The 14055-nt window shown below is 45.1% G+C and overlaps 2 non-coding genes across 2 annotated transcripts; one reads left to right on the top strand and one right to left on the bottom strand.

The window, feature by feature from the left end:
* Positions 1–9310: 9310 nt before the first annotated feature.
* On the top strand, positions 9311–9383 carry trnat-cgu (transfer RNA threonine (anticodon CGU)). The gene has a single exon. It is a non-coding gene; the product is annotated as a tRNA-Thr (tRNA).
* Positions 9384–13194: 3811 nt separating this feature from the next.
* On the bottom strand, positions 13195–13284 carry trnap-ugg (transfer RNA proline (anticodon UGG)). The gene is given in 2 exon segments: positions 13195–13230; positions 13249–13284. It is a non-coding gene; the product is annotated as a tRNA-Pro (tRNA).
* Between the last annotated feature and the right edge of the window lie 771 nt (positions 13285–14055).

Genomic DNA, 14055 nt, shown 5'->3' with positions numbered 1-14055 from the left:
TTTTTTGCTACTTCTCTATTATGATGAACGATGTTAAAAGATTGTTCTGCGCAATGTTGCCATTTCCTCTAGTTCAGTTACAGTATCACTTGTGTCCGCTTTATTAGCACACAATTCCATTAGATATGTTTCAGATGGTGATTATAGGTTTATAGGTGCAGACATGTTAGTCTGCACCTATAAACCCATTGAATTCTGTTGTACACTGAATGAATTGCCAACATGTGCATCTTATCAAAATAGGAACATTTCATTCCTCATGACGTCTTAAAATGCAGCATTTCTGAATTTGCTGAAAGCATTTGGGGCCGAGGTCACGTCAAATATAATATGGCTGTAACATCGAGATTCTGATAATGTTCAGAAACAAACTTGAATCCTGCAAACATCGCAGTTCTATGTTTCCAATCGGTTGCAAACCAGTGACTTTTCGCGTGTAAGGCGAGCGTGATGACCAATAAGCTACAGAAATGATTGGTTACTCTAAAACCTAAAGGTACTGTCTCTGTATCATTCACTGCTCTCAGGCCCGCATTCATCTCTGTACTTCAGTTGGATTGTCTCTGAATCATTCCGCTCAATCTCAGCCTTGCCTATGTCAATGACTTTTATAGCTCTCTCAAAGTGTACAGGTGCATTGGATGATATAGGAAGTGTACAGCTTAGGGACTAAGGACTTACTTGCCTGCATAGCACCGTTGATCAAATCTTTAAACATGGTGGGTTAGCAAGCACTGAGCTGATGCTCTGCTGACGCTTCATTCAGCCACCTAGTCTTGGAAATTTCTTCGACATTAAACAGAGAGATCAGGCAGTGACAGGGCTGATCCGCTGAAGGATGCCGAAAATAGCTCCATGGCCAACAGTCTCCGACTCCAAATCACTGAATCCAGGCAGCCACTGAGCTGATGCACAAACTGGGCCACACTCACCTGCATAGGCACATTGCTCAGGTTTTTAACAGGAAGTATGTACAGGGATAGGAAAACATACCTTTCAAGTTATCACCAATTTACACTTGCATATTGCTCAGATCTACCTTGCAGCCACATTCATTTTACTGCTGCATTGTTTTGATTAAATGTTTATTTTTCTATTCTTTGATTGAAGTGTTTTTCGGCGTACATTTCTTCCCATCTGTTCTCTCTTTTGTTCGCTCCCTCAACATCAACTTCATTACTCCCTTTGTCAGCCGGAGATATCCCCTACCGCCCCGCCCCCTTTTCTATCGTCCCGTTCCCTGGTTAAATCTCGCAGTCCATGAGGTGCTGTCGGGCAGCTCTGAAGCCTTTTTAAGTCTGAGCAACCTTTACTTGGTGAAGCTGATCTTCCCAGCCAAGCCTGAATTGAAGCAAATAACAATTGGAAACGAAACATAAACTCTTTAACTGATAGCTACTCTCTCTCTCTCACTCTCGCCGATCAACCTTCCAGTCTGATGGGATTCTGCTGTGTGTTGTCTCAGCCGATCCTGGATTCAGTTGGGTGACAGTTTGATCCGAGGTTAATGAGGTTTCCTCTGGGTGTGTGTTGGAGCGGCTGACAGCGCCGCTGCTCAATCTGGCTGTAACCTTCCGCGATTCTCTGCACAAACCTCAACAGACTGGAGCACCCAATGATAGCTGGAAAGCAGTTTTTGTACGGGGGTGAGACTGCTTTCTATCACTGTGAGGCTGAAAGCGCAGTAATAGCGGCCAGCGTCAGTCAGCTGTAGGCTCGAGATGGTTAAAGTGGTTAATTTAGCCGAGGTCTGGAGATCAGCAGAGAAATTTGGTCCAAAAACTTCCCCTCTCTCTTCTTGTGTATCCCAGGACCTTTTCCATATAATGAACTGCAAATTCTTCTGTGGCTGCTGTCTGTACCAATATAGGACATAGGCGCTCGCTGTTGTGCTGTAGGTACATCGGAGAGTCACCGTTTCACCTTCTTTCCTCTCGAAAGACTGCGGCTGAGAAACAGAATCTCCATCACTCGGATCTGTAACATGTATTCAAGAAGAAAAATAAACTATGTGTTGGACGTGCTGCTGAAATAATATTAACAATTTACAGTCCAGGCTACATAACTGGAGTTATGAAATAAAAACAAATAAAGGCTGAATTACTCAGCAGCGTCAGGAAGCATCACTGGAGAGAAGCAGAGTTAAAGTTTCAGATCGAGATAACATTTAACCAGATTGGAGTCATCCTTACCGACAAGAAACAGCCCGAACACAATGCATACGGTGAGGAACTCCATGGCGGCAGCAGAGCCCGGGGCTATGGTTACCTTTAAAAATCCAAGCATTACCGGTACGGAATCTATTTTTAACGTCACTTTCTGATTTCAATGTTCCCGTCCAATCAAACAATCTGCAATCTACCCGTCATAGATTGAGATAATATTTAAATGAGTTTCAGTGATTGGCTGAAGCTCTTTGACCAACTGTATTAAATATCTGAGACTGGAGTCAGTCACTTGAGTGAATGCAATGTGTGGTGTGACGGAAGAGTCAGCTTTGCTGACAAGACCATAAGATATAGGAGCAGAGTTAGGCTATTCGGCCCATCGTGTCTGCTCCATCATTCAGTCATGGCTGATATGTTTAGAATCCCGACAGTGCAGGAGGAGGCCATTCCGCCCATCGAGTCTTCACCGACCACAGTCCCAGTCAGGCCCCGTTTCCGTAACTCCATGGCCAATCAACCTAACCCACATACTTTTGGACTGTGGGAGGAAACCGGAGCACGCAGGGGAAACCCACGCAGACACGGGGAGAATGTGCAGACTCCGCACAGGCAGTGACCCGAGGCTGGAATTGAACCCGGGCCTCTGGCGCTGTGAGGTAACAGTGCTAACCATTGTGCTAGAGTGCCATCCCTGTGGGGTTTCTCAACCCCATTCTCCCATCTTTTCCCCATAACGTTTGATCCCTTCACCAATCAAGGACCTATCGATCTCTGTCTTAAATATACTCAATGATCTGGCCTCCTTAGCCTTCTGTGGCAAGCAATTCCACAGATTCACCACCCTCTGCCTGAAGAAATTACTCCACATCTCGATTCAAACGGGCCCCCACTTTACTCTGAGGCAGTGCGCTCGGATCCAAGACTCTCCTACTAATGGAAACATCTTCCTCACGTCTACTCTAACCAGGCCTTTCCGTATTCTGTAAACCTCAAAGAGACCCCCCACATCACTCTAAACTGCATCGAGTACAGACCCAGAGTTCTCAGGTGGAAGCAGTTTTTTATTTGATCGGTTTAAATCGTTCATATTGAATTTTATTTATTTTTATGTAGGTTTGTGATGGCTTCTCAAGATCATTAATCTCACTGTCATGTGCGTGACCTGTTCACACTGAACGCTTCGTTCTGAACAGTAGACTTCGTCGGGTTGCGAATTTAAATAAAACAATATACTGATTGTACAACAGCGGATTAGATGCAGATCCCTTGAGAGAAACAAGTTCAGCAACACAGAAACATCCAAGCTAAGAAATGAAGGTAAACGAATGCAAAGACACTGAGTGATTCGAAGGCCGAGACCGTGATCGAAGGAGAGAGATAAGTGGAGAGGAACAGATGGAGATGGAGAGAGATGAGCAAGAGGAAAGAGAATGACAGAAATGAGGCAGTGACAGGGAGATAAAAAGTGGGACAGACATTGAGATAAATGAGGGAGAGACGGGGGCAGCAAGGGAAATAGATGGTGATACGGTGAAGGGAACAGTTGCAGATATGTAGAGATAATACAGAGAGTGACACAAAGAGAGACAAACGAACAGATCACAAGAGAAACAGAGATAGACAGTGACAGGAACAAACGGGTACAACTTGAAAATCAATGGCCTAAATCCAATCAGGAAGGGATTCCAGAAAGCGAAAGATAAATAACATAATTTAGAACGTGATGCCAGCGGGGAGATTTCCGAGAGCTCCTTGACACCCTGAGAATGAAACCAGTATCGGTATCACATTGTGATCCTTCTCGTGCCCCTGCAGTAAACACGCACATGCGGTGAGGCAGCTCCATCTGGCGGCGATCCGAGGTACGTTGTTATTTTCTAGAAAACCACCGAATTCTCAGAAGACGGAAGGACGTTACTGCATTCGTTTCAAATCTACGTTTATTTATTAGTGTCACAAGTCTCTGGACTAATAGATTCTGAGTTTCTCTTTCTCCCTGTATTTCTCGGGTTCTCCGGTTCTCTTTTCGTTTGGGACCGATGTATCTCGTTCTGTCATTCCGCCTCGGTTTCTCTATCTCCCTTTGTCCTGCTTCTGACCGTCTCTGTCTTCACACTGGCTCTACCTTCTTCTGTTTCTCCCCTTTTCCCTAAGGTTCAGGGTTGAGACAATCCGATTTCTCCCACTCGCCCACTTCAACGAGTCCACTCAATTACTCATTATATTGGAGCAGCAATAATTGATAAAGTTAATAACCAGAACTTAAGGGGTAACATTACGATGGAAAGATTTAAATGCAAATAACTAAAGAATATAGGAAGTGAATGTGAATCCAGGGTCATGTTTGCATCTTGTGTTGTTATTTTAGAGTAGGCATCTTATCGGAATCTTGATGGCTCCTTCTTGTTTAAAATGGGCGTTTATAACCACTATTAATTGAATAAAGCGAATCGCCAGCAACGAAATAAAGTTGGGATTATCTCTCATGCATACGTTCAACTGCATCAAATTACACTGCAATAGTAAAAGTACTGCTAGAATAATCCGACATCGTAGCACAGTGGTTAGTCATGCTGCGTTACAGCGCTTTGGACCCGGGTTCAGCCACTGTCTGTGTGGAGTCTGAAGATTCTCCCCGTGTCTGCGTGAGTTTCCTCCGGGTGCTCCGGTTTCCTCCCGCAGTCCGAAAGATGTGCTGGTTAGGTGCATTGGCCATGCTAACTTTTCCCTCAGTGTACCCGAACAGGCGCCTGAGTATGGCGACGAGGGGATTTTCACATTAACTTCATTGAAGTGTTGATGTGACTGAAATTTTTCAGCATTAAGCCAATGTTTGAATGATCAATGCCTGTTCCATGGGCTCTCTTCGCTCTGAGATATTTAATATCTTCTGTGTTTTGTTACAGGGATAAATGTTGAAGATTCAGGATGTCAAGATCGATCTAAATGAAGCGTTCTGGAAGGACAGAGCATATTGTTGGACTGTAAATACTCGACAGCTGCTTTTCAAACTGTGTTCTGGTGCATCCAGAATAGTGGGGGGCACGGTAGCACAGTGGTTAGCACTGCTGCTTCACAGCTCCAGGGACCTGGGTTCGATTCCCGGCTTGGGTCACTGTCTGTGTGGAGTTTGCATATTCTCCTCGTGTCTGCGTGGGTTTCCTCCGGTTTCCTCCCACAGTCCAAAGATGTGCGGGTTAGGTTGATTGGCCATGCTAAAATTGCCTTTAGTGTCCTGGGATGTGTAGATTAGAGGGATTAGTGGGTAAAATATGTAGGTATATGGGGGTGGGGCCTGGGTGGGATTGTGGTCGGTGCAGACTCGATGGGCCGAATGGCCTCTTTCTGTACTGTAAGGTTTCTATGATTTCTATGATCCACGATCCCGGGCAAGCTCTGAGATATTTGATGAAGATATATAGCTCGGGCAATACCGATACGTCTCCGGATTTGTCAGATAGGTTCTCGGCTGCGTTGCACAAAGGAAACAACACTGTTCCCTTAAAAATCGCCAGGGCTCTTAGGACTGACTGCGCCGTGTATTTCTGTGCCATGGAGTTCACACTGGTGCAGAAATACAGCGAACCCCGCACAAAAGCCCCAGATTGGGAGTTCCGGTTAGAGATCAGCAGAGGGCGCTCCCGCACCGATAAACAGAAACAATTATATCGTGTCCACAGAAAGAGTCACAGGATCATAAATGAAATATCAAATCAAAACAGAACACGCAACATGAATAGCTGTGCCGCAGTTGGGTTTTTAACTTGCAACTATACTAAAAATAGAGTTATGGTTCGTTCACTCACGCGTAGTCCTTTGATGATATTCCCTTGCCTGCGTGAATTACTGTATAGCACTTTCCCCATCTTGACTCTTCGCTTCGAGGTCGCTTTGCTCAAAGAGTCTGTTTGGTCAGAGTATTTTGCTGTCTAATGAACAGCTTAAATTAAATATACATTTCGCAAGGTTGTCATTGTGCTATTTAAAACAATCCCTGGGAACAAGTTACCATTAATGTTCATTCTGATTTTGAATGTCGGTGAAATGTTTTCTGACACAATTCGTAACCCAGTGCTTCCGCCTTGCATTACCGGGGACTTCATTCCCACCCGTGTGCCTAACAATATAGCGATCTTCCCAATAGGCACATTGATTAAATCCCAGATTGGGATATTTCTGCTCACTGAAAGGCAGGCCCCCAACATTGGGAAACATGCAAATAACATGAGAGGATGCAATGCAACTAGAGCAGATTAACGAGAGTGCAGATTAGATCGAGACTTCTCTTATTTCAACTTCCCTTTTACAGAGCGGACAGCGACAATGTGCTGTGTATCCTGGGGGTGGGAGGGGGAATTTCAGACTGACACAAATATCGCCTAGATCTCGCTCCAAATCTCGGACTAAATGATAATCTTCGCATTGAATCTACTCAGTCCCATGCGGTCACAGGAGCTGAACACAAGTGAAGAAGGTGGATTTTGCAGTAATGGGTTGTAGGATGAAAGAAATACTGTGAAGGCAGCAGCAGTGGGGATAAAATGAAACAATTATAGAAAGTTACAGTAGAGGAACAGCTTATTAGTCTTGGCATATTGCTTTGAAACAACAGTTGTGATTAGTTGATCAGGAATAAGAAAGAGACAAGTTGTTTCATACGAAATTCTATTTTCACAATTTGTCACCTGTCATTGAGCCTGGGCCTTGGCGGTAAAAGCCTTGAATCTGAACCACGAGACCACCCGCTCTCCAGCATCACCTGCTCAATGTTGCCCTGTCTATCATTCCTTGTGTCAGTTAATCCACCTTGCCTTACTCTCTACGACAGACCTTCACTTTTGTTGTTTCTACCGAGTGACTCCTGACTTTGCAATCAGAAAATGCTGGAAATACTCAGCATATCAGTTGACATTTAGCAAAAACACAAATTATGAAACGTTTCCCTGACTCTGTATTGAAAAGCATGCAGATATATTGCTGTCCGGTTTCGAACCCTCAGAAATAATGTAATAATTGAAGTGGCGAGTTTGTTGTACGTTGTCAATGGCTGAACATATCACTGGTATTGAAGCAAATTGTGTCATTTTTCAGGAGAATCCCTTTGGTTCAAGTGTGCTTTCAGCGTGCTTAAAAATGACAAAAGGAGCGTGGATAAAGCAAATTTTAAAACATGCTGCAACCTGCTGGTCTGATGGATAGAGTTTGACACTTTCACTGCTGTTTTGATTACAGGTCAGGATATGAAGATTTATTGCTCGTGTCCAAACCATGAAACACATTTCAGTTATTTCCCTGTAGAATGCAGGAATCCTGGTCTCGCCTCATGTCCTGCCCTTATTGAAGTGAAGACCCTGACCAAATTCAACAGGAAGTTTTATTGTCATTTCTGGCGGGAGATTAGGAACCAGACGAGGTTAAGGACAGTTTAAATCGTACAGGCCCTTCACTGAAGCTCATTGTGTTTCTGACTGGAGAAGATTTCTCTTTGTTGCATGGATCACTTCTCTGATTAAATGACGGAACGGACTCGAAGTACCCAATGGCTCATACCAAATTCTTTGTCTCTGAGCTATTTCACTAGCAATACCGTTAAAATACCTGGTGATCGTTTGCACTTCGGTGGTAGCGGGTCCGAGTGGTCCAAGACGTTGGGTTGAGGTTCCAGTCTTTGGGGAGGCGAGAATTCCAATTCAAACGCTGCTACAAGTGGTTTTAGTTCTGGACACTACGCTGGAGATTTTCAGCTGTGAAGAGGGACGAAATACATTGGGGCTGATTTCGCCTGAGCATTGAATGCTGAGGGCCGACATGATTGAGTGTGCAAAATTTTGAGGGACATGGATTGGCAGATAGGAATAGTCGTTTCCCAATAGCAGAAGGGTGAACAACCAGGCGGCATAGATTTAAGGTCTGGAGAAAGAGCTTCAGAGAGGATCAGAGGGTGATGGCAATCTGGAACCCACTGCCTGAAAGGTTGTTAGAGGCGAGAACACCAACACTAAGAACACTTAAGAACCATTTAGAAGAGCACTTTAAATGCCTTGATATCACAGGCAACCACATTCGTCACACCTCTGGAGTACAGCTCTTTTGTCCATGTGTGAACAAAGGCTGACTGGAGAAGGTTTCTCTTTGTTGCAGATTTCAGACTTCTCTGATTAACTGTTAGCTGGTTACTGCGAAGTCAGTGCTTTTGACACAATGTTTGTTCACCCCTTCTATCACATTCCTGATGACCGAGAGCAGACTGGTGGTAATTGTCTTGATTTGATTTGCAGTTTGCCAGTGATGCAGTTGTACTGAAACTGCTTGACTCGGAGCGCGGCAAGTTCAGGAGCACAACGCTTCATTAAAATTGCTGGAAGATTGCCAGTGCCGGGAGCTCTCGTTTTTTCCAATGTATCCACAAACATCTTTGTCTTCCAATCAACGCTGCAGTGGAAGTGATTGTCGCATAGTGGGCGCCGCGGTGGCTTCGCAGCGCCAGGGACCCGGCTTCAATTCCAGCCTTCGGTAATTGTGTGGCGTTTGCACGTTCTCCCCGTGTGTGCCTGAGTTTCCTGCCGGTGTTCAAGTTTCCTCCCACAGTGTCCAGTTGTGCATGTTAGGTGGATTGGCCACGTATTTGCTGTAATTGCTTATAAATGATAGATTGGCTGTGTGACTATCTGGCAAAGTTTAGACAATGACATGAAATGAGGCAGTGGGAAAATAGATGATTATGGTCTAATTGCAAATCTCTCATATGAGCTTTTCTATTGGTCAGGATTCGGCGCCGTGCCCGGGATTGATTCCCAGTCACGGGCTGAACATTTTTTTGTTTAACTCTTCATTAAATCAAATTAGGCCTCACATCGTCTGTGAAGGGAGAAACAAGGGTTAATCTTCAAACTGGATGAATTGTATCAGACGTGGAAAAGTCAGAGATGTAACAACAAGTATAAGCTCAGAAGAAGAATTTATCGGCAGGCACACGGCAAACATTGATCGTTTGAAGTAACTGGCACATGTCAAATTCTGCCCCTTTATCGCCACATATTCTAACTCCCTGCTCTCCCGCTCAAGCATATCTATTTCCATCTGAAAATGCAGTCTGTTCCACTGATTATTGTACATTTATTGCAAGCTAATTGCAAAGGATTGGCTCCATAGCTCAGTGGTTAGAGCACTGGTCTCGTAAACCAGATGTCGCGAGTTCAATCCTCGCTGGAGCCTTGTTTTCAACTTTAGTTTATAGCCGCAAGTTACACGTGGTAATTTAAACACTTGGTCAAATGCGGCCTTGTTGTCAAGGCCTATCACTCTCAGCTCACCTCGGGAATTCAGCTCCATTGTCCATGTTTGAACAAAAGGTCAAATGAGGACTGCAGCTGAGTCACCCTGGCGAAACTCAAACTGGGCTTTGCTGAGGAGGTCTGTTGACGACCCTGCCATCGCTTTACAGATGATGGAGAGTCGTCTAATTTGGCGATAATTGGCTAGTTGGATTTGCCGTGCCTTTTTTTGTGCAGGAAATCCCTGGGCAATTTTCCACATTGTTGCGAAGATGCCAGTGTTGTAATTGTCCGAGAACAACTTGGCTGGGGGAGCGGTAAGTTCGACAGCACAAGTACTTTTGCCGGAATGTTATCAGGCTCCATTGCCTTTCCAGTGTCCAGTGCCTCCAACCGTTTCTTGGTATCAAATGAAGTGCATCGAATTGGCTGGAGACGAGCATTTGAGATGCTGGGGACCACTGGAGGAGGCCGAGATGGATCATCCAGTCGACACTCCTGGCTGAAGATTGCTTCGAATTCTTCAGGTTTATCTTTTGCAATGAGGTGCTGGGCTGCACCATCAGTGAGGATGAGGATATTTGTGGATCTTCTTCCTCCAGTGAGTTGTTTAATTGTCCACCACCATTCACGACTGGATGTGGAAGGACTGAAGAGGTTAGCTCTGATCTGTTGGTTGTGGGATCGCTTACCTCTGTCTATCACTTATTGTTTTTGCCATTTGGCATGTACAGAGTCCTGTTTGGTAGTTTCTCCAGGTTGACACCTCACAGTTTGGTATGCCTGGTGCTACTCCTGCGCGTCCCCCTCCCCCCCCCCCCCCCCCCCCCCCCCACACACACACACATCCCCCCCCTCACCGCCCCAACACCCTTGCACTCTCAGTTGAACCAGAGTTGATTCCCTGACTTGATGGTAATGGTTAAGTGGGGTATATTCTGGGCCATGAGATTGCAGATAGTGCTGGAGTACAGTTCCCCTGCTGTTCGTGGCCCACAACGCCCCATGCATGCCTAGTCTTGAGTTCCGAGATCGGTTCGAAGTCTGTCCCATTAAACACGGTGATAGTGCCACATAACACAATGGAGGCTATTCTCAATGCAAAGGTGGGACTTCGTCTCCACACGGATTATGCAGTGATCACTGTTGCGGATACCGTCGTGGACAGTTGCATCTGCAGCCGGCAGATTGGTAAGGATGAGGTCAAGTATGTTATTTCCTCTTGTTGGTTCCTTCACCAGCTGCTGCAGATCAAGTCTAACAGTGACATCTTTTAGGACCCGACCAGCTCGATCAGTATTGCTGCGACTGAGCCATTCTCGGTGGTGGACATTGAAATCCCCCATCCAGAGTACATTCTGTGCCCTTGCCACCCTCAGTGCTTCCTCCAAGTGTATTTCAACATGGAGGATCACTGATTCATGAGCCGAAGGAGGGCGGCACCTGGTATCCAGTAAGAGGTTTCCTTCCACATGTTTAACCTGAAGCCATGAGACGACAGAGTCGATGTTAAGAATTCCCAGGGCAACTCACTCCCGATTGTATACCACTGCGCTGCCATCTCTGCTAGCTGGCGGCACAGCGGTATACAGTCGCTGGGAGTTTGCTGGGGCATGAAATTGACACTGAGGCGAAATCGTCCCACAAGATGCTGAAGCGATCGAATTACATAAAATTTTACGAGGGATGATAGAGTGAACATAGACAAAATGTTTCTTCTTATTGGGCAATCGAGATCAAGAGGTCACAATTGCACAAAAAAGCAAAATACAATGAATGCTGGAATCTGTGCAAAAAACAGAAAATGCTTGGAAATCTCAACTGATCTGACAGCATCTGTGGGGAAGGAATAGAACCAACCTACTGTCACATGGATAGGTAGAGAGGCGGTAGATTTAAAACGGAGATGCTGGGGAACTACTTATTGCTAATGGTCGTCGATCTTTGGAACTCGCTGCCCCATAGAACGGTGGAGTCTGAATCATTAAAAAGATTTAAAGAAGGAGACAGACATATTTCCAATACAAAATGAATTAACATATAAGGGGCAGTGGATTTGAGACCAGGGAAAGATCAGCCATGAACTGATTGAATGCTGGAGCAGGCTCGAAGCGCTGAATTTGCCCACTGCTGATCTTAATTCCTATGTTCCTAAGTGTAACTTTCAATTTTCATAACCCACCAACCACATCAATGAGGCAGATGTGCAACCTATCTGCCAAAATACTTGTTTTGGCAGATAAGGCAAAGGAGAATCCAAAGAGCTTCGACAAAGACAGAAAGGACAAAAGCGTAGCAAGGGAGAGAGTAGGGCCTCTTAAGGATCAACAAGATCATCTGTGTGCGGATCCACAAGAGATGGGTGAGGTGCTAAATGAATATTTCTCATCAGTATTTGCTGTAGAGAAAAGCATAGATGTTAGGGAACTTCAGGAAATAAATAGTGATGTCTTGAGGACTGTACATATTACAGATAAGGAGGTGCTGGAAGTCTTAACGCGCATCGAGGTGGATAAATCCCGGGACCTGATGAAGTATATCCCAGGACATTGTGGGAGGCTAAGGAGGAAATTGAGGGTCCCCTAGCAGAGATGTTCGAATCATTGATAGTCACAGGTGAGGTGCCTGAAGATTGGAGGGTGGTAAATGTTGTGCTTGTTTAAAAAGGGCTGCAGGGAAAAGCCTGGGAACTACAGGCCAGTGAGCCTCACATCTGTGATGGGTAAGTTGTTGGAAGGTATTTTGAGAGACAGGATCTACAGGCATTTAGAGACGGAATGAATTATTAGAGATAGTCAACGACTTGCCTGGGCTTGCAATATCTCACCAACCATCCTGGCTGGAGACAATACACACCTCTTTAACCTGTGCTTAACCCTCTCTCCACTCACAATGTCTGTACATTTAAGACCTGATTACCTGTAAAGACTCGCATTCCAACCATTATTTTGTAAATTGAGTTTGTGTCTATATATGCCCTGTTTGTGAACACAACTCCCACTCACCTGATGAAGGGGCAGTGCTCCGTAAGCTTGTGGCTTGTGTTACCAAATAAACCTGTTGGACTTTAACCTGGTGTTGTGAGACTTCGTACTGTGTTTACCCCAGCGGGTGGTGGTGGGGGTGGGGAGGAGGAGAACTGGGGGGAGCGGTGGAAACAATCCCTCAGCATGCACACTATCAAACAGTCTCGCCGTTGCAGACTTGTCAATGGGATCACTGTTTATTATTCCAAACTCTAGAGAGAAAAGGGTAACCACAATGAATCTCTCCTCCAAGGGCAACTGTCTCATCACAGCAATCAATCCATTGAACCTTCGTTACACAGACAGCGCGAGAATAGAGGGAAACAAGAACACACTATGGAAAGTGGATAGAGGCACAGTGAGAGACTGAGAGAGTGCAAAATAATGAGGTCGTTACACAGAAACAAAGAGAGACAGATATAGACAGTGCGTGGGGGAGTCAGCCACATCGTATGAATGAATAACAATGTACACAAAGCCAGCGGCCGGAACCCACAAGCATTGGGTCCTCTGAATTGTTGACTAGGGATAAAGAGAAGGTCCAAAAGAAGAGTCAACTTTTGAAAACATCTTGAACTGCCTGTGAGTGCGTTGTGTTGTTAGATTCCTTGTGTTGTCAGATTCCTTGTGTTGTCAGTTTCCCAAACCAAACCGCGGAAAAACTCATCCTGCCGTGTGCACGGCAAAGAAATGAACAGGACTTTGCGATTGCAAACAACAACAATGGGGCTCGTCCGGGAATTGAACCCGGGACCTCTCGCAGCTTTGCACATCACAACACCCAAAGCGAGAATCATACCCCTAGACCAACGAGCCGCTGTTGCGGGAGCTCCTCAAATACGGATATATATTGTCATACAAATCTGATCAGACAGCTGCCCTGAAAGCTGGAAGCGCTGGAGAAACTCAGGAAGCCAGGCAGCAAGTGCACACAGGGAAAGGACTGTATTCTTACACCTTCATAACATTTCATTTTACCCTTTAAGCTGGTAAAGTTTGGAAATGTATGAAGTTTTAAACAAGTGAAATCCAGGAGGAGCGAGGAAACATAACAACAGGAAAGGGCCCTGACCGGGTACAATTCAAGAGAGATAAATGAACAACTTGTTTACAGTCCATGGTCTGAGCGTGAGGAAAGCAGAGTATCATAGAATGTTTGCACCGCAGAATGAGACCATGCACAAAATCTTTGAAGAAGTCACGTGTGCTGTGGATAATAGGGAGCCGGTGGGTGTACTGTACAGCGATTTCACAGGAGCTGCAGTGATGAGGTTGGTGGATTTGGGAAATTGAGAGGAACACATGAGCAGCTTGTCTGACTATTTCATCTCTTTACCGCTTTCATGCTGCAGCGAAAAGTAATCCTTGTTGCCATTGGATGAAGGACTAACTTCTGTTCTACCTGAACAGAACATTTTGAAAGAGAGACTTGCCTCTGGTGGAGATAGATCTGAGATGAAAATAATGAAATATAAAACGAAGTAAATTAGATTAAACATCCAACGTGTTAGAAATATTGGGTCATCCAAACTATTAGAAATATTGGGTTGACAGTAAGTGGCATGAATTGATGCTGTGATCGCAGAT

The sequence above is a fragment of the Mustelus asterias genome, chromosome 30 (genome assembly GCF_964213995.1).
Source record: "Mustelus asterias chromosome 30, sMusAst1.hap1.1, whole genome shotgun sequence".
Taxonomy (NCBI): domain Eukaryota; kingdom Metazoa; phylum Chordata; class Chondrichthyes; order Carcharhiniformes; family Triakidae; genus Mustelus; species Mustelus asterias.
The sequence above is the reverse complement of the archived record's forward strand: the minus strand, read 5'-3'. Positions and strand labels throughout refer to the sequence as shown.